We start from the raw sequence: 27791 nt of genomic DNA, 5'->3' as shown, positions 1-27791 counted from the left end.
GAAACGGCATGAATTTGACTAAATTCCGAGTTGAATTGACTGAGTTATGGTCAATCAATCGGAGGTAGGTCTGTAAACTGCTACCCTAGAGTGCGAGTCTAACTATTTCCATCATAACTCCCGAAATACTTGGCTTTTTTAACCACCGTTTCTTTCGTTTTAAACTACACTTCTACTCATTCGAAATGGAAAAAATTTCAATTAATTCCGGGTTGAATTGAGTGAGTTATGGTCATTCAATCGGAGGTAGGTCTGTAAACTGCTAGGCGAAAGGGCGAGTCTAACTATTTCCATCATAACTCTTAAAATACTTGGAGTTTTTCATCTCCCTTTCTTATGTTTTCAACTACAGTTCGACATCTTCGAAATGGCATGAATTTGACTCAATTCCGAATTGAATTGACTGAGTTATGGTCAATCAACCGGACGTAGGTCTGTAAACTGCTAGACCAAAGTGCGAGTCTAACTATTTCCGTCATAACTCTCAAAATACTTGGAGTTTTTCATCTCTGTTTCTTCCGTTTTAGACTACACTTCGACTCCTTCGAAATGGAAGAAATTTCAATGAATTCCGAGTTGAATTGAGTGAGTTATGGTCATTCAATCGGAGGTATGTCTGCAAACTGCTAGACCAAAGCGCGAATCTAACTATTTCCATCATAACTCTCAAAATACAAGTAGTTTTTCATCTCCGTTTCTTCCGTTTTAAACTACACTTCGACTCCTTCGAAATGCAACAAATTTCATTGAGTTACATGTTCAATTGAGTGAGTTGTGGTCATTAAATCGGAGGTAGGTCTGTAAACTGCTAGGCGAAAGCGCGAGTCTAACTATTTCTATCATAACTCTTAAAATACTTGGAGTTTTTCATCTCCGTTTCTTTCGTTTTCAGCTACTCTTCGACATCTTCCAAATGGCATGAATTTGAATAAATTTCGAGTCGAATTGAGTGACTTATGGTCAATGAATCGGAAGTAGGTCTGTAAACTGCTAGACCAAAGCGCGAGTCTAACTATTTTCATCATAACTCTTAAGATACTTGGAATTTTTCATCTCTGTTTCTTTCGTTTTCAACTATACTTCGACATCTTCAAAATGGCATGAATTTGAATCAATTCCGAGTTAAATTGAGTAAGTTATGGTCAATCAATTGCAGGTTGGTCTGTAAACTGATACACCAAAGTGCGAGTCTAACTATTTCCACCATAACTCTCAAAATACTTGGCTTTTTTCATTCTGTTTCTTCCGTTTTAAACTACAGTTCGAGTCCTTCGAAATGGAACAAATTTCAATGAATTCCGAGTTGAATTGAGTGAGTTATGGTCATTCACTCGGTGGTAGGTCTGTAAACTGCTAGGCGAAAGCGCGAGTCTAACTATGTCCATCATAACTCTTAAATTACTTGGAGTTTTTCATCTCCATTTCCAACTAAACTTCGACGTCTTCGCAATGCCATGAATTTGATTCAATTCTGAGTTGAATTGAGTGAGTTATGGTCAATCAATCGGAGGTAGGTCTGTAAACTGCTAGACCAAAGTGCGAGTCTAACTATTTCCACCATAACTCTCAAAATACTTGGCTTTTTGCATCTCCGTTTCTTCCGTTTTAAACTACACTTCGACTCCTTCGAAATGGAACAATTTTTCAATGAAATCCGGGTTGAATTGAGTGAGTTATGGTCATTCAATCGGAGGTAGGTCTGTAAACTGCTAGGCGAAAGCGAGAGTCTAACTATTTCCATCATAACTCTTAAAAGACTTGGAGTTTTTCATCTCCGTTTCTTCCGTTTTCAACTACACTTCGACATCTTCGAAATTGCATGAATTTGAATCAATTTCGAGTTGAATTGAGTGAGTTATAGTCAATCAATCGGAGGTAGGTCTGTAAACTGCTAGACCAAAGTGCGAGTCTAACAATTTCTACCATAAATCTCAAAATACTTGGCTTTTTTTATCTCCGTTTCTTCTGTTTTAAACTACACTTCGACTCCTTCGAAATGGAACAAAGTTCAATGAATTCCGAGTTGAATTTAGTTACTTATGGTCATTCAATCGGAGGTAGGTCTGTAAACTGCTAGGCGAAAATGCGAGTCTAACTATTTCCACCATAACTCTCAAAAGACTTGGAGTTTTCATCTCCGTTTCTTCCGTTTTCAGCTACACTTTCGACTCCTGCGTAATGGAACAAATTTCAATGAATTCCGAGTTGGATTGAGTGAGTTATGGTCATTCAATCGGAGGTAGGTCAGTAAACTGCTCGGCGAAAGCGCAAGTCTAACTATTTCCATGGTAAGTTTTAAAATACTTGGAGTTTTTCATCTCCGTTTCTTATGTTTTCAACTACACTTCGACATCTTCGAAACGGCATGAATTTGACTAAATTCCGAGTTGAATTGACTGAGTTATGGTCAATCAATCGGAGGTAGGTCTGTAAACTGCTACCCTAGAGTGCGAGTCTAACTATTTCCATCATAACTCCCGAAATACTTGGCTTTTTTAACCACCGTTTCTTTCGTTTTAAACTACACTTCTACTCATTCGAAATGGAAAAAATTTCAATTAATTCCGGGTTGAATTGAGTGAGTTATGGTCATTCAATCGGAGGTAGGTCTGTAAACTGCTAGGCGAAAGGGCGAGTCTAACTATTTCCATCATAACTCTTAAAATACTTGGAGTTTTTCATCTCCCTTTCTTATGTTTTCAACTACAGTTCGACATCTTCGAAATGGCATGAATTTGACTCAATTCCGAATTGAATTGACTGAGTTATGGTCAATCAACCGGACGTAGGTCTGTAAACTGCTAGACCAAAGTGCGAGTCTAACTATTTCCGTCATAACCCTCAAAATACTTGGAGTTTTTCATCTCTGTTTCTTCCGTTTTAGACTACACTTCGACTCCTTCGAAATGGAAGAAATTTCAATGAATTCCGAGTTGAATTGAGTGAGTTATGGTCATTCAATCGGAGGTATGTCTGCAAACTGCTAGACCAAAGCGCGAATCTAACTATTTCCATCATAACTCTCAAAATACAAGTAGTTTTTCATCTCCGTTTCTTCCGTTTTAAACTACACTTCGACTCCTTCGAAATGCAACAAACTTCATTGAGTTACATGTTCAATTGAGTGAGTTGTGGTCATTAAATCGGAGGTAGGTCTGTAAACTGCTAGGCGAAAGCGCGAGTCTAACTATTTCTATCATAACTCTTAAAATACTTGGAGTTTTTCATCTCCGTTTCTTTCGTTTTCAGCTACTCTTCGACATCTTCCAAATGGCTTGAATTTGAATAAATTTCGAGTCGAATTGAGTGACTTATGGTCAATGAATCGGAAGTAGGTCTGTAAACTGGTAGACCGAAGCGCGAGTCTAACTATTTCCATCATAACTCTTAAGATACTTGGAATTTTTCATCTCTATCTCTTTCGTTTTCAACTATACTTCGACATCTTCAAAATGGCATGAATTTGAATCAATTCCGAGTTAAATTGAGTAAGTTATGGTCAATCAATTGCAGGTTGGTCTGTAAACTGCTACACCAAAGTGCGAGTCTAACAATTTCCACCATAAATCTCAAAATACTTGGCTTTTTTCATTCTGTTTCTTCCGTTTTAAACTACAGTTCGAGTCCTTCGAAATGGAACAAATTTCAATGAATTCCGACTTGAATTGAGTGAGTTATGGTCATTCACTCGGTGGTAGGTCTGTAAACTGCTAGGCGAAAGCGCGAGTCTAACTATGTCCATCATAACTCTTAAATTACTTGGAGTTTTTCATCTCCATTTCCAACTAAACTTCGACGTCTTCGCAATGCCATGAATTTGATTCAATTCTGAGTTGAATTGAGTGAGTTATGGTCAATCAATCGGAGGTAGGTCTCTAAACTGCTAGACCAAAGTGCGAGTCTAACTATTTCCACCATAACTCTCAAAATACTTGGCTTTTTGCATCTCCGTTTCTTCCGTTTTAAACTACACTTCGACTCCTTCGAAATGGAACAAATTTCAATGAAATCCGGGTTGAATTGAGTGAGTTATGGTCATTCAATCGGAGGTAGGTCTGTAAACTGCTAGGCGAAAGCGAGAGTCTAACTATTTCCATCATAACTCTTAAAAGACTTGGAGTTTTTCATCTCCGTTTCTTCCGTTTTCAACTACACTTCGACATCTTCGAAATTGCATGAATTTGAATCAATTTCGAGTTGAATTGAGTGAGTTATAGTCAATCAATCGGAGGTAGGTCTGTAAACTGCTAGACCAAAGTGCGAGTCTAACAATTTCCACCATAAATCTCAAAATACTTGGCTTTTTTTATCTCCGTTTCTTCTGTTTTAAACTACACTTCGACTCCATCGAAATGGAACAAAGTTCAATGAATTCCGAGTTGAATTTAGTGACTTATGGTCATTCAATCGGAGGTAGGTCTGTAAACTGCTAGGCGAAAATGCGAGTCTAACTATTTCCACCATAACTCTCAAAATACTTGGAGTTTTCATCTCCGTTTCTTCCGTTTTCAGCTACACTTTCGACTCCTGCGTAATGGAACAAATTTCAATGAATTCCGAGTTGGATTGAGTGAGTTATGGTCATTCAATCGGAGGTAGGTCAGTAAACTGCTAGGCGAAAGCGCAAGTCTAACTATTTCCATCGTAACTCTTAAAATACTTGGAGTTTTTCATCTCCGTTTCTTATGTTTTCAACTACACTTCGACATCTTCGAAACGGCATGAATTTGACTAAATTCCGAGTTGAATTGACTGAGTTATGGTCAATCAATCGGAGGTAGGTCTGTAAACTGCTACCCTAGAGTGCGAGTCTAACTATTTCCATCATAACTCCCGAAATACTTGGCTTTTTTAACCACCGTTTCTTTCGTTTTAAACTACACTTCTACTCATTCGAAATGGAAAAAATTTCAATTAATTCCGGGTTGAATTGAGTGAGTTATGGTCATTCAATCGGAGGTAGGTCTGTAAACTGCTAGGCGAAAGGGCGTGTCTAACTATTTCCGTCATAACTCTCTAAATACTTGGAGTTTTTCATCTCTGTTTCTTCCGTTTTAGACTACACTTCGACTCCTTCGAAATGGAAGAAATTTCAATGAATTCCGAGTTGAATTGAGTGAGTTATGGTCATTCAATCGGAGGTATGTCTGCAAACTGCTAGACCAAAGCGCGAATCTAACTACTTCCATCATAACTCTCAAAATACAAGTAGTTTTTCATCTCCGTTTCTTCCGTTTTAAACTACACTTCGACTCCTTCGAAATGCAACAAATTTCATTGAGTTACATGTTCAATTGAGTGAGTTGTGGTCATTAAATCGGAGGTAGGTCTGTAAACTGCTAGGCGAAAGCGCGAGTCTAACTATTTCTATCATAACTCTTAAAATACTTGGAGTTTTTCATCTCCGTTTCTTTCGTTTTCAGCTACTCTTCGACATCTTCCAAATGGCATGAATTTGAATAAATTTCGAGTCGAATTGAGTGACTTATGGTCAATGAATCGGAAGTAGGTCTGTAAACTGCTAGACCAAAGCGCGAGTCTAACTATTTCCATCATAACTCTTAAGATACTTGGAATTTTTCATCTCTGTTTCTTTCGTTTTCAACTATACTTCGACATCTTCAAAATGGCATGAATTTGAATCAATTCCGAGTTAAATTGAGTAAGTTATGGTCAATCAATTGCAGGTTGGTCGGTAAACTGCTACACCAAAGTGCGAGTCTAACAATTTCCACCATAAATCTCAAAATACTTGGCTTTTTTTATCTCCGTTTCTTCTGTTTTAAACTACACTTCGACTCCTTCGAAATGGAACAAAGTTCAATGAATTCCGAGTTGAATTTAGTGACTTATGGTCATTCAATCGGAGGTAGGTCTGTAAACTGCTAGGCGAAAATGCGAGTCTAACTATTTCCATCATAACTCTCAAAATACTTGGAGTTTTCATCTCCGTTTCTTCCGTTTTCAGCTACGCTTTCGACTCCTGCGTAATGGAACAAATTTCAATGAATTCCGAGTTGGATTGAGTGAGTTATGGTCATTCAGTCGGAGGTAGGTCAGTAAACTGCTCGGCGAAAGCGCAAGTCTAACTATTTCCATCGTAACTCTTAAAATACTTGGAGTTTTTCATCTCCGTTTCTTATGTTTTCAACTACACTTCGACATCTTCGAAACGGCATGAATTTGACTAAATTCCGAGTTGAATTGACTGAGTTATGGTCAATCAATCGGAGGTAGGTCTGTAAACTGCTACCCTAGAGTGCGAGTCTAACTATTTCCATCATAACTCCCGAAATACTTGGCTTTTTTAACCACCGTTTCTTTCGTTTTAAACTACACTTCTACTCATTCGAAATGGAAAAAATTTCAATTAATTCCGGGTTGAATTGAGTGAGTTATGGTCATTCAATCGGAGGTAGGTCTGTAAACTGCTAGGCGAAAGGGCGAGTCTAACTATTTCCATCATAACTCTTAAAATACTTGGAGTTTTTCATCTCCCTTTCTTATGTTTTCAACTACAGTTCGACATCTTCGAAATGGCATGAATTTGACTCAATTCCGAATTGAATTGACTGAGTTATGGTCAATCAACCGGACGTAGGTCTGTAAACTGCTAGACCAAAGTGCGAGTCTAACTATTTCCGTCATAACTCTCAAAATACTTGGAGTTTTTCATCTCTGTTTCTTCCGTTTTAGACTACACTTCGACTCCTTCGAAATGGAAGAAATTTCAATGAATTCCGAGTTGAATTGAGTGAGTTATGGTCATTCAATCGGAGGTATGTCTGCAAACTGCTAGACCAAAGCGCGAATCTAACTATTTCCATCATAACTCTCAAAATACAAGTAGTTTTTCATCTCCGTTTCTTCCGTTTTAAACTACACTTCGACTCCTTCGAAATGCAACAAATTTCATTGAGTTACATGTTCAATTGAGTGAGTTGTGGTCATTAAATCGGAGGTAGGTCTGTAAACTGCTAGGCGAAAGCGCGAGTCTAACTATTTCTATCATAACTCTTAAAATACTTGGAGTTTTTCATCTCCGTTTCTTTCGTTTTCAGCTACTCTTCGACATCTTCCAAATGGCATGAATTTGAATAAATTTCGAGTCGAATTGAGTGACTTATGGTCAATGAATCGGAAGTAGGTCTGTAAACTGCTAGACCAAAGCGCGAGTCTAACTATTTCCATCATAACTCTTAAGATACTTGGAATTTTTCATCTCTGTTTCTTTCGTTTTCAACTATACTTCGACATCTTCAAAATGGCATGAATTTGAATCAATTCCGAGTTAAATTGAGTAAGTTATGGTCAATCAATTGCAGGTTGGTCTGTAAACTGCTACACCAAAGTGCGAGTCTAACAATTTCCACCATAAATCTCAAAATACTTGGCTTTTTTCATTCTGTTTCTTCCATTTTAAACTACAGTTCGAGTCCTTCGAAATGGAACAAATTTCAATGAATTCCGAGTTGAATTGAGTGAGTTATGGTCATTCACTCGGTGGTAGGTCTGTAAACTGCTAGGCGAAAGCGCGAGTCTAACTATGTCCATCATAACTCTTAAATTACTTGGAGTTTTTCATCTCCATTTCCAACTAAACTTCGACGTCTTCGCAATGCCATGAATTTGATTCAATTCTGAGTTGAATTGAGTGAGTTATGGTCAATCAATCGGAGGTAGGTCTGTAAACTGCTAGACCAAAGTGCGAGTCTAACTATTTCCACCATAACTCTCAAAATACTTGGCTTTTTGCATCTCCGTTTCTTCCGTTTTAAACTACACTTCGACTCCTTCGAAATGGAACAAATTTCAATGAAATACGGGTTGAATTGAGTGAGTTATGGTCATTCAATCGGAGGTAGGTCTGTAAACTGCTAGGCGAAAGCGAGAGTCTAACTATTTCCATCATAACTCTTAAAAGACTTGGAGTTTTTCATCTCCGTTTCTTCCGTTTTCAACTACACTTCGACATCTTCGAAATTGCATGAATTTGAATCAATTTCGAGTTGAATTGAGTGAGTTATAGTCAATCAATCGGAGGTAGGTCTGTAAACTGCTAGACCAAAGTGCGAGTCTAACAATTTCCACCATAAATCTCAAAATACTTGGCTTTTTTTATCTCCGTTTCTTCTGTTTTAAACTACACTTCGACTCCTTCGAAATGGAACAAAGTTCAATGAATTCCGAGTTGAATTTAGTGACTTATGGTCATTCAATCGGAGGTAGGTCTGTAAACTGCTAGGCGAAAATGCGAGTCTAACTATTTCCACCATAACTCTCAAAATACTTGGAGTTTTCATCTCCGTTTCTTCCGTTTTCAGCTACACTTTCGACTCCTGCGTAATGGAACAAATTTCAATGAATTCCGAGTTGGATTGAGTGAGTTATGGTCATTCAATCGGAGGTAGGTCAGTAAACTGCTAGGCGAAAGCGCAAGTCTAACTATTTCCATCGTAACTCTTAAAATACTTGGAGTTTTTCATCTCCGTTTCTTATGTTTTCAACTACACTTCGACATCTTCGAAACGGCATGAATTTGACTAAATTCCGAGTTGAATTGACTGAGTTATGGTCAATCAATCGGAGGTAGGTCTGTAAACTGCTACCCTAGAGTGCGAGTCTAACTATTTCCATCATAACTCCCGAAATACTTGGCTTTTTTAACCACCGTTTCTTTCGTTTTAAACTACACTTCTACTCATTCGAAATGGAAAAAATTTCAATTAATTCCGGGTTGAATTGAGTGAGTTATGGTCATTCAATCGGAGGTAGGTCTGTAAACTGCTAGGCGAAAGGGCGAGTCTAACTATTTCCATCATAACTCTTAAAATACTTGGAGTTTTTCATCTCCCTTTCTTATGTTTTCAACTACAGTTCGACATCTTCGAAATGGCATGAATTTGACTCAATTCCGAATTGAATTGACTGAGTTATGGTCAATCAACCGGACGTAGGTCTGTAAACTGCTAGACCAAAGTGCGAGTCTAACTATTTCCGTCATAACTCTCTAAATACTTGGAGTTTTTCATCTCTGTTTCTTCCGTTTTAGACTACACTTCGACTCCTTCGAAATGGAAGAAATTTCAATGAATTCCGAGTTGAATTGAGTGAGTTATGGTCATTCAATCGGAGGTATGTCTGCAAACTGCTAGACCAAAGCGCGAATCTAACTACTTCCATCATAACTCTCAAAATACAAGTAGTTTTTCATCTCCGTTTCTTCCGTTTTAAACTACACTTCGACTCCTTCGAAATGCAACAAATTTCATTGAGTTACATGTTCAATTGAGTGAGTTGTGGTCATTAAATCGGAGGTAGGTCTGTAAACTGCTAGGCGAAAGCGCGAGTCTAACTATTTCTATCATAACTCTTAAAATACTTGGAGTTTTTCATCTCCGTTTCTTTCGTTTTCAGCTACTCTTCGACATCTTCCAAATGGCATGAATTTGAATAAATTTCGAGTCGAATTGAGTGACTTATGGTCAATGAATCGGAAGTAGGTCTGTAAACTGCTAGACCAAAGCGCGAGTCTAACTATTTCCATCATAACTCTTAAGATACTTGGAATTTTTCATCTCTGTTTCTTTCGTTTTCAACTATACTTCGACATCTTCAAAATGGCATGAATTTGAATCAATTCCGAGTTAAATTGAGTAAGTTATGGTCAATCAATTGCAGGTTGGTCTGTAAACTGCTACACCAAAGTGCGAGTCTAACAATTTCCACCATAAATCTCAAAATACTTGGCTTTTTTTATCTCCGTTTCTTCTGTTTTAAACTACACTTCGACTCCTTCGAAATGGAACAAAGTTCAATGAATTCCGAGTTGAATTTAGTGACTTATGGTCATTCAATCGGAGGTAGGTCTGTAAACTGCTAGGCGAAAATGCGAGTCTAACTATTTCCATCATAACTCTCAAAATACTTGGAGTTTTCATCTCCGTTTCTTCCGTTTTCAGCTACACTTTCGACTCCTGCGTAATGGAACAAATTTCAATGAATTCCGAGTTGGATTGAGTGAGTTATGGTCATTCAGTCGGAGGTAGGTCAGTAAACTGCTCGGCGAAAGCGCAAGTCTAACTATTTCCATCGTAACTCTTAAAATACTTGGAGTTTTTCATCTCCGTTTCTTATGTTTTCAACTACACTTCGACATCTTCGAAACGGCATGAATTTGACTAAATTCCGAGTTGAATTGACTGAGTTATGGTCAATCAATCGGAGGTAGGTCTGTAAACTGCTACCCTAGAGTGCGAGTCTAACTATTTCCATCATAACTCCCGAAATACTTGGCTTTTTTAACCACCGTTTCTTTCGTTTTAAACTACACTTCTACTCATTCGAAATGGAAAAAATTTCAATTAATTCCGGGTTGAATTGAGTGAGTTATGGTCATTCAATCGGAGGTAGGTCTGTAAACTGCTAGGCGAAAGGGCGAGTCTAACTATTTCCATCATAACTCTTAAAATACTTGGAGTTTTTCATCTCCCTTTCTTATGTTTTCAACTACAGTTCGACATCTTCGAAATGGCATGAATTTGACTCAATTCCGAATTGAATTGACTGAGTTATGGTCAATCAACCGGACGTAGGTCTGTAAACTGCTAGACCAAAGTGCGAGTCTAACTATTTCCGTCATAACTCTCAAAATACTTGGAGTTTTTCATCTCTGTTTCTTCCGTTTTAGACTACACTTCGACTCCTTCGAAATGGAAGAAATTTCAATGAATTCCGAGTTGAATTGAGTGAGTTATGGTCATTCAATCGGAGGTATGTCTGCAAACTGCTAGACCAAAGCGCGAATCTAACTATTTCCATCATAACTCTCAAAATACAAGTAGTTTTTCATCTCCGTTTCTTCCGTTTTAAACTACACTTCGACTCCTTCGAAATGCAACAAATTTCATTGAGTTACATGTTCAATTGAGTGAGTTGTGGTCATTAAATCGGAGGTAGGTCTGTAAACTGCTATGCGAAAGCGCGAGTCTAACTATTTCTATCATAACTCTTAAAATACTTGGAGTTTTTCATCTCCGTTTCTTTCGTTTTCAGCTACTCTTCGACATCTTCCAAATGGCATGAATTTGAATAAATTTCGAGTCGAATTGAGTGACTTATGGTCAATGAATCGGAAGTAGGTCTGTAAACTGCTAGACCAAAGCGCGAGTCTAACTATTTCCATCATAACTCTTAAGATACTTGGAATTTTTCATCTCTGTTTCTTTCGTTTTCAACTATACTTCGACATCTTCAAAATGGAATGAATTTGAATCAATTCCGAGTTAAATTGAGTAAGTTATGGTCAATCAATTGCAGGTTGGTCTGTAAACTGCTACACCAAAGTGCGAGTCTAACAATTTCCACCATAAATCTCAAAATACTTGGCTTTTTTCATTCTGTTTCTTCCGTTTTAAACTACAGTTCGAGTCCTTCGAAATGGAACAAATTTCAATGAATTCCGAGTTGAATTGAGTGAGTTATGGTCATTCACTCGGTGGTAGGTCTGTAAACTGCTAGGCGAAAGCGCGAGTCTAACTATGTCCATCATAACTCTTAAATTACTTGGAGTTTTTCATCTCCATTTCCAACTAAACTTCGACGTCTTCGCAATGCCATGAATTTGATTCAATTCTGAGTTGAATTGAGTTAGTTATGGTCAATCAATCGGAGGTAGGTCTGTAAACTGCTAGACCAAAGTGCGAGTCTAACTATTTCCACCATAACTCTCAAAATACTTGGCTTTTTGCATCTCCGTTTCTTCCGTTTTAAACTACACTTCGACTCCTTCGAAATGGAACAAATTTCAATGAAATCCGGGTTGAATTGACTGAGTTATGGTCATTCAATCGGAGGTAGGTCTGTAAACTGCTAGGCGAAAGCGAGAGTCTAACTATTTCCATCATAACTCTTAAAAGACTTGGAGTTTTTCATCTCCGTTTCTTCCGTTTTCAACTACACTTCGACATCTTCGAAATTGCATGAATTTGAATCAATTTCGAGTTGAATTGAGTGAGTTATAGTCAATCAATCGGAGGTAGGTCTGTAAACTGCTAGACCAAAGTGCGAGTCTAACAATTTCCACCATAAATCTCAAAATACTTGGCTTTTTTTATCTCCGTTTCTTCTGTTTTAAACTACACTTCGACTCCTTCGAAATGGAACAAAGTTCAATGAATTCCGAGTTGAATTTAGTGACTTATGGTCATTCAATCGGAGGTAGGTCTGTAAACTGCTAGGCGAAAATGCGAGTCTAACTATTTCCACCATAACTCTCAAAATACTTGGAGTTTTCATCTCCGTTTCTTCCGTTTTCAGCTACACTTTCGACTCCTGCGTAATGGAACAAATTTCAATGAATTCCGAGTTGGATTGAGTGAGTTATGGTCATTCAATCGGAGGTAGGTCAGTAAACTGCTAGGCGAAAGCGCAAGTCTAACTATTTCCATCGTAACTCTTAAAATACTTGGAGTTTTTCATCTCCGTTTCTTATGTTTTCAACTACACTTCGACATCTTCGAAACGGCATGAATTTGACTAAATTCCGAGTTGAATTGACTGAGTTATGGTCAATCAATCGGAGGTAGGTCTGTAAACTGCTACCCTAGAGTGCGAGTCTAACTATTTCCATCATAACTCCCGAAATACTTGGCTTTTTTAACCACCGTTTCTTTCGTTTTAAACTACACTTCTACTCATTCGAAATGGAAAAAATTTCAATTAATTCCGGGTTGAATTGAGTGAGTTATGGTCATTCAATCGGAGGTAGGTCTGTAAACTGCTAGGCGAAAGGGCGAGTCTAACTATTTCCATCATAACTCTTAAAATACTTGGAGTTTTTCATCTCCCTTTCTTATGTTTTCAACTACAGTTCGACATCTTCGAAATGGCATGAATTTGACTCAATTCCGAATTGAATTGACTGAGTTATGGTCAATCAACCGGACGTAGGTCTGTAAACTGCTAGACCAAAGTGCGAGTCTAACTATTTCCGTCATAACTCTCAAAATACTTGGAGTTTTTCATCTCTGTTTCTTCCGTTTTAGACTACACTTCGACTCCTTCGAAATGGAAGAAATTTCAATGAATTCCGAGTTGAATTGAGTGAGTTATGGTCATTCAATCGGAGGTATGTCTGCAAACTGCTAGACCAAAGCGCGAATCTAACTATTTCCATCATAACTCTCAAAATACAAGTAGTTTTTCATCTCCGTTTCTTCCGTTTTAAACTACACTTCGACTCCTTCGAAATGCAACAAATTTCATTGAGTTACATGTTCAATTGAGTGAGTTGTGGTCATTAAATCGGAGGTAGGTCTGTAAACTGCTAGGCGAAAGCGCGAGTCTAACTATTTCTATCATAACTCTTAAAATACTTGGAGTTTTTCATCTCCGTTTCTTTCGTTTTCAGCTACTCTTCGACATCTTCCAAATGGCATGAATTTGAATAAATTTCGAGTCGAATTGAGTGACTTATGGTCAATGAATCGGAAGTAGGTCTGTAAACTGCTAGACCAAAGCGCGAGTCTAACTATTTCCATCATAACTCTTAAGATACTTGGAATTTTTCATCTCTGTTTCTTTCGTTTTCAACTATACTTCGACATCTTCAAAATGGCATGAATTTGAATCAATTCCGAGTTAAATTGAGTAAGTTATGGTCAATCAATTGCAGGTTGGTCTGTAAACTGCTACACCAAAGTGCGAGTCTAACAATTTCCACCATAAATCTCAAAATACTTGGCTTTTTTCATTCTGTTTCTTCCGTTTTAAACTACAGTTCGAGTCCTTCGAAATGGAACAAATTTCAATGAATTCCGAGTTGAATTGAGTGAGTTATGGTCATTCACTCGGTGGTAGGTCTGTAAACTGCTAGGCGAAAGCGCGAGTCTAACTATGTCCATCATAACTCTTAAATTACTTGGAGTTTTTCATCTCCATTTCCAACTAAACTTCGACGTCTTCGCAATGCCATGAATTTGATTCAATTCTGAGTTGAATTGAGTTAGTTATGGTCAATCAATCGGAGGTAGGTCTGTAAACTGCTAGACCAAAGTGCGAGTCTAACTATTTCCACCATAACTCTCAAAATACTTGGCTTTTTGCATCTCCGTTTCTTCCGTTTTAAACTACACTTCGACTCCTTCGAAATGGAACAAATTTCAATGAAATCCGGGTTGAATTGACTGAGTTATGGTCATTCAATCGGAGGTAGGTCTGTAAACTGCTAGGCGAAAGCGAGAGTCTAACTATTTCCATCATAACTCTTAAAAGACTTGGAGTTTTTCATCTCCGTTTCTTCCGTTTTCAACTACACTTCGACATCTTCGAAATTGCATGAATTTGAATCAATTTCGAGTTGAATTGAGTGAGTTATAGTCAATCAATCGGAGGTAGGTCTGTAAACTGCTAGACCAAAGTGCGAGTCTAACAATTTCCACCATAAATCTCAAAATACTTGGCTTTTTTTATCTCCGTTTCTTCTGTTTTAAACTACACTTCGACTCCTTCGAAATGGAACAAAGTTCAATGAATTCCGAGTTGAATTTAGTGACTTATGGTCATTCAATCGGAGGTAGGTCTGTAAACTGCTAGGCGAAAATGCGAGTCTAACTATTTCCACCATAACTCTCAAAATACTTGGAGTTTTCATCTCCGTTTCTTCCGTTTTCAGCTACACTTTCGACTCCTGCGTAATGGAACAAATTTCAATGAATTCCGAGTTGGATTGAGTGAGTTATGGTCATTCAATCGGAGGTAGGTCAATAAACTGCTAGGCGAAAGCGCAAGTCTAACTATTTCCATCGTAACTCTTAAAATACTTGGAGTTTTTCATCTCCGTTTCTTATGTTTTCAACTACACTTCGACATCTTCGAAACGGCATGAATTTGACTAAATTCCGAGTTGAATTGACTGAGTTATGGTCAATCAATCGGAGGTAGGTCTGTAAACTGCTACCCTAGAGTGCGAGTCTAACTATTTCCATCATAACTCCCGAAATACTTGGCTTTTTTAACCACCGTTTCTTTCGTTTTAAACTACACTTCTACTCATTCGAAATGGAAAAAATTTCAATTAATTCCGGGTTGAATTGAGTGAGTTATGGTCATTCAATCGGAGGTAGGTCTGTAAACTGCTAGGCGAAAGGGCGAGTCTAACTATTTCCATCATAACTCTTAAAATACTTGGAGTTTTTCATCTCCCTTTCTTATGTTTTCAACTACAGTTCGACATCTTCGAAATGGCATGAATTTGACTCAATTCCGAATTGAATTGACTGAGTTATGGTCAATCAACCGGACGTAGGTCTGTAAACTGCTAGACCAAAGTGCGAGTCTAACTATTTCCGTCATAACTCTCAAAATACTTGGAGTTTTTCATCTCTGTTTCTTCCGTTTTAGACTACACTTCGACTCCTTCGAAATGGAAGAAATTTCAATGAATTCCGAGTTGAATTGAGTGAGTTATGGTCATTCAATCGGAGGTATGTCTGCAAACTGCTAGACCAAAGCGCGAATCTAACTATTTCCATCATAACTCTCAAAATACAAGTAGTTTTTCATCTCCGTTTCTTCCGTTTTAAACTACACTTCGACTCCTTCGAAATGCAACAAATTTCATTGAGTTACATGTTCAATTGAGTGAGTTGTGGTCATTAAATCGGAGGTAGGTCTGTAAACTGCTAGGCGAAAGCGCGAGTCTAACTATTTCTATCATAACTCTTAAAATACTTGGAGTTTTTCATCTCCGTTTCTTTCGTTTTCAGCTACTCTTCGACATCTTCCAAATGGCATGAATTTGAATAAATTTCGAGTCGAATTGAGTGACTTATGGTCAATGAATCGGAAGTAGGTCTGTAAACTGCTAGACCAAAGCGCGAGTCTAACTATTTCCATCATAACTCTTAAGATACTTGGAATTTTTCATCTCTGTTTCTTTCGTTTTCAACTATACTTCGACATCTTCAAAATGGCATGAATTTGAATCAATTCCGAGTTAAATTGAGTAAGTTATGGTCAATCAATTGCAGGTTGGTCTGTAAACTGCTACACCAAAGTGCGAGTCTAACAATTTCCACCATAAATCTCAAAATACTTGGCTTTTTTCATTCTGTTTCTTCCGTTTTAAACTACAGTTCGAGTCCTTCGAAATGGAACAAATTTCAATGAATTCCGAGTTGAATTGAGTGAGTTATGGTCATTCACTCGGTGGTAGGTCTGTAAACTGCTAGGCGAAAGCGCGAGTCTAACTATGTCCATCATAACTCTTAAATTACTTGGAGTTTTTCATCTCCATTTCCAACTAAACTTCGACGTCTTCGCAATGCCATGAATTTGATTCAATTCTGAGTTGAATTGAGTTAGTTATGGTCAATCAATCGGAGGTAGGTCTGTAAACTGCTAGACCAAAGTGCGAGTCTAACTATTTCCACCATAACTCTCAAAATACTTGGCTTTTTGCATCTCCGTTTCTTCCGTTTTAAACTACACTTCGACTCCTTCGAAATGGAACAAATTTCAATGAAATCCGGGTTGAATTGACTGAGTTATGGTCATTCAATCGGAGGTAGGTCTGTAAACTGCTAGGCGAAAGCGAGAGTCTAACTATTTCCATCATAACTCTTAAAAGACTTGGAGTTTTTCATCTCCGTTTCTTCCGTTTTCAACTACACTTCGACATCTTCGAAATTGCATGAATTTGAATCAATTTCGAGTTGAATTGAGTGAGTTATAGTCAATCAATCGGAGGTAGGTCTGTAAACTGCTAGACCAAAGTGCGAGTCTAACAATTTCCACCATAAATCTCAAAATACTTGGCTTTTTTTATCTCCGTTTCTTCTGTTTTAAACTACACTTCGACTCCTTCGAAATGGAACAAAGTTCAATGAATTCCGAGTTGAATTTAGTGACTTATGGTCATTCAATCGGAGGTAGGTCTGTAAACTGCTAGGCGAAAATGCGAGTCTAACTATTTCCACCATAACTCTCAAAATACTTGGAGTTTTCATCTCCGTTTCTTCCGTTTTCAGCTACACTTTCGACTCCTGCGTAATGGAACAAATTTCAATGAATTCCGAGTTGGATTGAGTGAGTTATGGTCATTCAATCGGAGGTAGGTCAATAAACTGCTAGGTGAAAGCGCAAGTCTAACTATTTCCATCGTAACTCTTAAAATACTTGGAGTTTTTCATCTCCGTTTCTTATGTTTTCAACTACACTTCGACATCTTCGAAACGGCATGAATTTGACTAAATTCCGAGTTGAATTGACTGAGTTATGGTCAATCAATCGGAGGTAGGTCTGTAAACTGCTACCCTAGAGTGCGAGTCTAACTATTTCCATCATAACTCCCGAAATACTTGGCTTTTTTAACCACCGTTTCTTTCGTTTTAAACTACACTTCTACTCATTCGAAATGGAAAAAATTTCAATTAATTCCGGGTTGAATTGAGTGAGTTATGGTCATTCAATCGGAGGTAGGTCTGTAAACTGCTAGGCGAAAGGGCGAGTCTAACTATTTCCATCATAACTCTTAAAATACTTGGAGTTTTTCATCTCCCTTTCTTATGTTTTCAACTACAGTTCGACATCTTCGAAATGGCATGAATTTGACTCAATTCCGAATTGAATTGAGTGAGTTATGGTCAATCAACCGGACGTAGGTCTGTAAACTGCTAGACCAAAGTGCGAGTCTAACTATTTCCGTCATAACTCTCTAAATACTTGGAGTTTTTCATCTCTGTTTCTTCCGTTTTAGACTACACTTCGACTCCTTCGAAATGGAAGAAATTTCAATGAATTCCGAGTTGAATTGAGTGAGTTATGGTCATTCAATCGGAGGTATGTCTGCAAACTGCTAGACCAAAGCGCGAATCTAACTACTTCCATCATAACTCTCAAAATACAAGTAGTTTTTCATCTCCGTTTCTTCCGTTTTAAACTACACTTCGACTCCTTCGAAATGCAACAAATTTCATTGAGTTACATGTTCAATTGAGTGAGTTGTGGTCATTAAATCGGAGGTAGGTCTGTAAACTGCTAGGCGAAAGCGCGAGTCTAACTATTTCTATCATAACTCTTAAAATACTTGGAGTTTTTCATCTCCGTTTCTTTCGTTTTCAGCTACTCTTCGACATCTTCCAAATGGCATGAATTTGAATAAATTTCGAGTCGAATTGAGTGACTTATGGTCAATGAATCGGAAGTAGGTCTGTAAACTGCTAGACCAAAGCGCGAGTCTAACTATTTCCATCATAACTCTTAAGATACTTGGAATTTTTCATCTCTGTTTCTTTCGTTTTCAACTATACTTCGACATCTTCAAAATGGCATGAATTTGAATCAATTCCGAGTTAAATTGAGTAAGTTATGGTCAATCAATTGCAGGTTGGTCTGTAAACTGCTACACCAAAGTGCGAGTCTAACAATTTCCACCATAAATCTCAAAATACTTGGCTTTTTTTATCTCCGTTTCTTCTGTTTTAAACTACACTTCGACTCCTTCGAAATGGAACAAAGTTCAATGAATTCCGAGTTGAATTTAGTGACTTATGGTCATTCAATCGGAGGTAGGTCTGTAAACTGCTAGGCGAAAATGCGAGTCTAACTATTTCCATCATAACTCTCAAAATACTTGGAGTTTTCATCTCCGTTTCTTCCGTTTTCAGCTACACTTTCGACTCCTGCGTAATGGAACAAATTTCAATGAATTCCGAGTTGGATTGAGTGAGTTATGGTCATTCAGTCGGAGGTAGGTCAGTAAACTGCTCGGCGAAAGCGCAAGTCTAACTATTTCCATCGTAACTCTTAAAATACTTGGAGTTTTTCATCTCCGTTTCTTATGTTTTCAACTACACTTCGACATCTTCGAAACGGCATGAATTTGACTAAATTCCGAGTTGAATTGACTGAGTTATGGTCAATCAATCGGAGGTAGGTCTGTAAACTGCTACCCTAGAGTGCGAGTCTAACTATTTCCATCATAACTCCCGAAATACTTGGCTTTTTTAACCACCGTTTCTTTCGTTTTAAACTACACTTCTACTCATTCGAAATGGAAAAAATTTCAATTAATTCCGGGTTGAATTGAGTGAGTTATGGTCATTCAATCGGAGGTAGGTCTGTAAACTGCTAGGCGAAAGGGCGAGTCTAACTATTTCCATCATAACTCTTAAAATACTTGGAGTTTTTCATCTCCCTTTCTTATGTTTTCAACTACAGTTCGACATCTTCGAAATGGCATGAATTTGACTCAATTCCGAATTGAATTGACTGAGTTATGGTCAATCAACCGGACGTAGGTCTGTAAACTGCTAGACCAAAGTGCGAGTCTAACTATTTCCGTCATAACTCTCAAAATACTTGGAGTTTTTCATCTCTGTTTCTTCCGTTTTAGACTACACTTCGACTCCTTCGAAATGGAAGAAATTTCAATGAATTCCGAGTTGAATTGAGTGAGTTATGGTCATTCAATCGGAGGTATGTCTGCAAACTGCTAGACCAAAGCGCGAATCTAACTATTTCCATCATAACTCTCAAAATACAAGTAGTTTTTCATCTCCGTTTCTTCCGTTTTAAACTACACTTCGACTCCTTCGAAATGCAACAAATTTCATTGAGTTACATGTTCAATTGAGTGAGTTGTGGTCATTAAATCGGAGGTAGGTCTGTAAACTGCTATGCGAAAGCGCGAGTCTAACTATTTCTATCATAACTCTTAAAATACTTGGAGTTTTTCATCTCCGTTTCTTTCGTTTTCAGCTACTCTTCGACATCTTCCAAATGGCATGAATTTGAATAAATTTCGAGTCGAATTGAGTGACTTATGGTCAATGAATCGGAAGTAGGTCTGTAAACTGCTAGACCAAAGCGCGAGTCTAACTATTTCCATCATAACTCTTAAGATACTTGGAATTTTTCATCTCTGTTTCTTTCGTTTTCAACTATACTTCGACATCTTCAAAATGGCATGAATTTGAATCAATTCCGAGTTAAATTGAGTAAGTTATGGTCAATCAATTGCAGGTTGGTCTGTAAACTGCTACACCAAAGTGCGAGTCTAACAATTTCCACCATAAATCTCAAAATACTTGGCTTTTTTCATTCTGTTTCTTCCGTTTTAAACTACAGTTCGAGTCCTTCGAAATGGAACAAATTTCAATGAATTCCGAGTTGAATTGAGTGAGTTATGGTCATTCACTCGGTGGTAGGTCTGTAAACTGCTAGGCGAAAGCGCGAGTCTAACTATGTCCATCATAACTCTTAAATTACTTGGAGTTTTTCATCTCCATTTCCAACTAAACTTCGACGTCTTCGCAATGCCATGAATTTGATTCAATTCTGAGTTGAATTGAGTTAGTTATGGTCAATCAATCGGAGGTAGGTCTGTAAACTGCTAGACCAAAGTGCGAGTCTAACTATTTCCACCATAACTCTCAAAATACTTGGCTTTTTGCATCTCCGTTTCTTCCGTTTTAAACTACACTTCGACTCCTTCGAAATGGAACAAATTTCAATGAAATCCGGGTTGAATTGACTGAGTTATGGTCATTCAATCGGAGGTAGGTCTGTAAACTGCTAGGCGAAAGCAAGAGTCTAACTATTTCCATCATAACTCTTAAAAGACTTGGAGTTTTTCATCTCCGTTTCTTCCGTTTTCAACTACACTTCGACATCTTCGAAATTGCATGAATTTGAATCAATTTCGAGTTGAATTGAGTGAGTTATAGTCAATCAATCGGAGGTAGGTCTGTAAACTGCTAGACCAAAGTGCGAGTCTAACAATTTCCACCATAAATCTCAAAATACTTGGCTTTTTTTATCTCCGTTTCTTCTGTTTTAAACTACACTTCGACTCCTTCGAAATGGAACAAAGTTCAATGAATTCCGAGTTGAATTTAGTGACTTATGGTCATTCAATCGGAGGTAGGTCTGTAAACTGCTAGGCGAAAATGCGAGTCTAACTATTTCCACCATAACTCTCAAAATACTTGGAGTTTTCATCTCCGTTTCTTCCGTCTTCAGCTACACTTTCGACTCCTGCGTAATGGAACAAATTTCAATGAATTCCGAGTTGGATTGAGTGAGTTATGGTCATTCAATCGGAGGTAGGTCAGTAAACTGCTCGGCGAAAGCGCAAGTCTAACTATTTCCATCGTAACTCTTAAAATACTTGGAGTTTTTCATCTCCGTTTCTTATGTTTTCAACTACACTTCGACATCTTCGAAACGGCATGAATTTGACTAAATTCCGAGTTGAATTGACTGAGTTATGGTCAATCAATCGGAGGTAGGTCTGTAAACTGCTACCCTAGAGTGCGAGTCTAACTATTTCCATCATAACTCCCGAAATACTTGGCTTTTTTAACAACCGTTTCTTTCGTTTTGAACTACACTTCTACTCATTCGAAATGGAAAAAAGTTCAATTAATTCCGGGTTGAATTGAGTGAGTTATGGTCATTCAATCGGAGGTAGGTCTGTAAACTGCTAGGCGAAAGGGCGAGTCTAACTATTTCCATCATAACTCTTAAAATACTTGGAGTTTTTCATCTCCCTTTCTTATGTTTTCAACTACAGTTCGACATCTTCGAAATGGCATGAATTTGACTCAATTCCGAATTGAATTGACTGAGTTATGGTCAATCAACCGGACGTAGGTCTGTAAACTGCTAGACCAAAGTGCGAGTCTAACTATTTCCGTCATAACTCTCAAAATACTTGGAGTTTTTCATCTCTGTTTCTTCCGTTTTAGACTACACTTCGACTCCTTCGAAATGGAAGAAATTTCAATGAATTCCGAGTTGAATTGAGTGAGTTATGGTCATTCAATCGGAGGTATGTCTGCAAACTGCTAGACGAAAGCGCGAATCTAACTATTTTCATCATAACTCTCAAAATACAAGTAGTTTTTCATCTCCGTTTCTTCCGTTTTAAACTACACTTCGACTCCTTCGAAATGCAACAAATTTCATTGAGTTACATGTTCAATTGAGTGAGTTGTGGTCATTAAATCGGAGGTAGGTCTGTAAACTGCTAGGCGAAAGCGCGAGTCTAACTATTTCTATCATAACTCTTAAAATACTTGGAGTTTTTCATCTCCGTTTCTTTCGTTTTCAGCTACTCTTCGACATCTTCCAAATGGCATGAATTTGAATAAATTTCGAGTCGAATTGAGTGACTTATGGTCAATGAATCGGAAGTAGGTCTGTAAACTGCTAGACCAAAGCGCGAGTCTAACAATTTCCACCATAAATCTCAAAATACTTGGCTTTTTTTATCTCCGTTTCTTCTGTTTTAAACTACACTTCGACTCCTTCGAAATGGAACAAAGTTCAATGAATTCCGAGTTGAATTTAGTGACTTATGGTCATTCAATCGGAGGTAGGTCTGTAAACTGCTAGGCGAAAATGCGAGTCTAACTATTTCCATCATAACTCTCAAAATACTTGGAGTTTTCATCTCCGTTTCTTCCGTTTTCAGCAACACTTTCGACTCCTGCGTAATGGAACAAATTTCAATGAATTCCGAGTTGGATTGAGTGAGTTATGGTCATTCAGTCGGAGGTAGGTCAGTAAACTGCTCGGCGAAAGCGCAAGTCTAACTATTTCCATCGTAACTCTTAAAATACTTGGAGTTTTTCATCTCCGTTTCTTATGTTTTCAACTACACTTCGACATCTTCGAAACGGCATGAATTTGACTAAATTCCGAGTTGAATTGACTGAGTTATGGTCAATCAATCGGAGGTAGGTCTGTAAACTGCTACCCTAGAGTGCGAGTCTAACTATTTCCATCATAACTCCCGAAATACTTGGCTTTTTTAACCACCGTTTCTTTCGTTTTAAACTACACTTCTACTCATTCGAAATGGAAAAAATTTCAATTAATTCCGGGTTGAATTGAGTGAGTTATGGTCATTCAATCGGAGGTAGGTCTGTAAACTGCTAGGCGAAAGGGCGAGTCTAACTATTTCCATCATAACTCTTAAAATACTTGGAGTTTTTCATCTCCCTTTCTTATGTTTTCAACTACAGTTCGACATCTTCGAAATGGCATGAATTTGACTCAATTCCGAATTGAATTGACTGAGTTATGGTCAATCAACCGGACGTAGGTCTGTAAACTGCTAGACCAAAGTGCGAGTCTAACTATTTCCGTCATAACTCTCAAAATACTTGGAGTTTTTCATCTCTGTTTCTTCCGTTTTAGACTACACTTCGACTCCTTCGAAATTGAAGAAATTTCAATGAATTCCGAGTTGAATTGAGTGAGTTATGGTCATTCAATCGGAGGTATGTCTGCAAACTGCTAGACCAAAGCGCGAATCTAACTATTTCCATCATAACTCTCAAAATACAAGTAGTTTTTCATCTCCGTTTCTTCCGTTTTAAACTACACTTCGACTCCTTCGAAATGCAACAAATTTCATTGAGTTAAATGTTCAATTGAGTGAGTTGTGGTCATTAAATCGGAGGTAGGTCTGTAAACTGCTAGGCGAAAGCGCGAGTCTAACTATTTCTATCATAACTCTTAAAATACTTGGAGTTTTTCATCTCCGTTTCTTTCGTTTTCAGCTACTCTTCGACATCTTCCAAATGGCATGAATTTGAATAAATTTCGAGTCGAATTGAGTGACTTATGGTCAATGAATCGGAAGTAGGTCTGTAAACTGCTAGACCAAAGCGCGAGTCTAACTATTTCCATCATAACTCTTAAGATACTTGGAATTTTTCATCTCTGTTTCTTTCGTTTTCAACTATACTTCGACATCTTCAAAATGGCATGAATTTGAATCAATTCCGAGTTAAATTGAGTAAGTTATGGTCAATCAATTGCAGGTTGGTCTGTAAACTGCTACACCAAAGTGCGAGTCTAACAATTTCCACCATAAATCTCAAAATACTTGGCTTTTTTCATTCTGTTTCTTCCGTTTTAAACTACAGTTCGAGTCCTTCGAAATGGAACAAATTTCAATGAATTCCGAGTTGAATTGAGTGAGTTATGGTCATTCACTCGGTGGTAGGTCTGTAAACTGCTAGGCGAAAGCGCGAGTCTAACTATGTCCATCATAACTCTTAAATTACTTGGAGTTTTTCATCTCCATTTCCAACTAAACTTCGACGTCTTCGCAATGCCATGAATTTGATTCAATTCTGAGTTGAATTAAGTTTTTTATGGTCAATCAATCGGAGGTAGGTCTGTAAACTGCTAGACCAAAGTGCGAGTCTAACTATTTCCACCATAACTCTCAAAATACTTGGCTTTTTGCATCTCCGTTTCTTCCGTTTTAAACTACACTTCGACTCCTTCGAAATGGAACAAATTTCAATGAAATCCGGGTTGAATTGACTGAGTTATGGTCATTCAATCGGAGGTAGGTCTGTAAACTGCTAGGCGAAAGCAAGAGTCTAACTATTTCCATCATAACTCTTAAAAGACTTGGAGTTTTTCATCTCCGTTTCTTCCGTTTTCAACTACACTTCGACATCTTCGAAATTGCATGAATTTGAATCAATTTCGAGTTGAATTGAGTGAGTTATAGTCAATCAATCGGAGGTAGGTCTGTAAACTGCTAGACCAAAGTGCGAGTCTAACAATTTCCACCATAAATCTCAAAATACTTGGCTTTTTTTATCTCCGTTTCTTCTGTTTTAAACTACACTTCGACTCCTTCGAAATGGAACAAAGTTCAATGAATTCCGAGTTGAATTTAGTGACTTATGGTCATTCAATCGGAGGTAGGTCTGTAAACTGCTAGGCGAAAATGCGAGTCTAACTATTTCCACCATAACTCTCAAAATACTTGGAGTTTTCATCTCCGTTTCTTCCGTTTTCAGCTACACTTTCGACTCCTGCGTAATGGAACAAATTTCAATGAATTCCGAGTTGGATTGAGTGAGTTATGGTCATTCAATCGGAGGTAGGTCAGTAAACTGCTAGGCGAAAGCGCAAGTCTAACTATTTCCATCGTAACTCTTAAAATACTTGGAGTTTTTCATCTCCGTTTCTTATGTTTTCAACTACACTTCGACATCTTCGAAACGGCATGAATTTGACTAAATTCCGAGTTGAATTGACTGAGTTATGGTCAATCAATCGGAGGTAGGTCTGTAAACTGCTACCCTAGAGTGCGAGTCTAACTATTTCCATCATAACTCCCGAAATACTTGGCTTTTTTAACCACCGTTTCTTTCGTTTTAAACTACACTTCTACTCATTCGAAATGGAAAAAATTTCAATTAATTCCGGGTTGAATTGAGTGAGTTATGGTCATTCAATCGGAGGTAGGTCTGTAAACTGCTAGGCGAAAGGGCGAGTCTAACTATTTCCATCATAACTCTTAAAATACTTGGAGTTTTTCATCTCCCTTTCTTATGTTTTCAACTACAGTTCGACATCTTCGAAATGGCATGAATTTGACTCAATTCCGAATTGAATTGACTGAGTTATGGTCAATCAACCGGACGTAGGTCTGTAAACTGCTAGACCAAAGTGCGAGTCTAACTATTTCCGTCATAACTCTCAAAATACTTGGAGTTTTTCATCTCTGTTTCTTCCGTTTTAGACTACACTTCGACTCCTTCGAAATGGAAGAAATTTCAATGAATTCCGAGTTGAATTGAGTGAGTTATGGTCATTCAATCGGAGGTATGTCTGCAAACTGCTAGACCAAAGCGCGAATCTAACTATTTCCATCATAACTCTCAAAATACAAGTAGTTTTTCATCTCCGTTTCTTCCGTTTTAAACTACACTTCGACTCCTTCGAAATGCAACAAATTTCATTGAGTTACATGTTCAATTGAGTGAGTTGTGGTCATTAAATCGGAGGTAGGTCTGTAAACTGCTATGCGAAAGCGCGAGTCTAACTATTTCTATCATAACTCTTAAAATACTTGGAGTTTTTCATCTCCGTTTCTTTCGTTTTCAGCTACTCTTCGACATCTTCCAAATGGCATGAATTTGAATAAATTTCGAGTCGAATTGAGTGACTTATGGTCAATGAATCGGAAGTAGGTCTGTAAACTGCTAGACCAAAGCGCGAGTCTAACTATTTCCATCATAACTCTTAAGATACTTGGAATTTTTCATCTCTGTTTCTTTCGTTTTCAACTATACTTCGACATCTTCAAAATGGCATGAATTTGAATCAATTCCGAGTTAAATTGAGTAAGTTATGGTCAATCAATTGCAGGTTGGTCTGTAAACTGCTACACCAAAGTGCGAGTCTAACAATTTCCACCATAAATCTCAAAATACTTGGCTTTTTTCATTCTGTTTCTTCCGTTTTAAACTACAGTTCGAGTCCTTCGAAATGGAACAAATTTCAATGAATTCCGAGTTGAATTGAGTGAGTTATGGTCATTCACTCGGTGGTAGGTCTGTAAACTGCTAGGCGAAAGCGCGAGTCTAACTATGTCCATCATAACTCTTAAATTACTTGGAGTTTTTCATCTCCATTTCCAACTAAACTTCGACGTCTTCGCAATGCCATGAATTTGATTCAATTCTGAGTTGAATTGAGTTAGTTATGGTCAATCAATCGGAGGTAGGTCTGTAAACTGCTAGACCAAAGTGCGAGTCTAACTATTTCCACCATAACTCTCAAAATACTTGGCTTTTTGCATCTCCGTTTCTTCCGTTTTAAACTACACTTCGACTCCTTCGAAATGGAACAAATTTCAATGAAATCCGGGTTGAATTGACTGAGTTATGGTCATTCAATCGGAGGTAGGTCTGTAAACTGCTAGGCGAAAGCAAGAGTCTAACTATTTCCATCATAACTCTTAAAAGACTTGGAGTTTTTCATCTCCGTTTCTTCCGTTTTCAACTACACTTCGACATCTTCGAAATTGCATGAATTTGAATCAATTTCGAGTTGAATTGAGTGAGTTATAGTCAATCAATCGGAGGTAGGTCTGTAAACTGCTAGACCAAAGTGCGAGTCTAACAATTTCCACCATAAATCTCAAAATACTTGGCTTTTTTTATCTCCGTTTCTTCTGTTTTAAACTACACTTCGACTCCTTCGAAATGGAACAAAGTTCAATGAATTCCGAGTTGAATTTAGTGACTTATGGTCATTCAATCGGAGGTAGGTCTGTAAACTGCTAGGCGAAAATGCGAGTCTAACTATTTCCACCATAACTCTCAAAATACTTGGAGTTTTCATCTCCGTTTCTTCCGTCTTCAGCTACACTTTCGACTCCTGCGTAATGGAACAAATTTCAATGAATTCCGAGTTGGATTGAGTGAGTTATGGTCATTCAATCGGAGGTAGGTCAGTAAACTGCTCGGCGAAAGCGCAAGTCTAACTATTTCCATCGTAACTCTTAAAATACTTGGAGTTTTTCATCTCCGTTTCTTATGTTTTCAACTACACTTCGACATCTTCGAAACGGCATGAATTTGACTAAATTCCGAGTTGAATTGACTGAGTTATGGTCAATCAATCGGAGGTAGGTCTGTAAACTGCTACCCTAGAGTGCGAGTCTAACTATTTCCATCATAACTCCCGAAATACTTGGCTTTTTTAACAACCGTTTCTTTCGTTTTGAACTACACTTCTACTCATTCGAAATGGAAAAAAGTTCAATTAATTCCGGGTTGAATTGAGTGAGTTATGGTCATTCAATCGGAGGTAGGTCTGTAAACTGCTAGGCGAAAGGGCGAGTCTAACTATTTCCATCATAACTCTTAAAATACTTGGAGTTTTTCATCTCCCTTTCTTATGTTTTCAACTACAGTTCGACATCTTCGAAATGGCATGAATTTGACTCAATTCCGAATTGA

Source organism: Tasmannia lanceolata, unplaced genomic scaffold (assembly GCF_043159265.1).
Source record: "Tasmannia lanceolata isolate RefF3 unplaced genomic scaffold, GAP_Taslan_0.1 ptg000018l, whole genome shotgun sequence".
Lineage (NCBI taxonomy): Eukaryota > Viridiplantae > Streptophyta > Magnoliopsida > Canellales > Winteraceae > Tasmannia > Tasmannia lanceolata.
The sequence above is the reverse complement of the archived record's forward strand: the minus strand, read 5'-3'. Positions refer to the sequence as shown.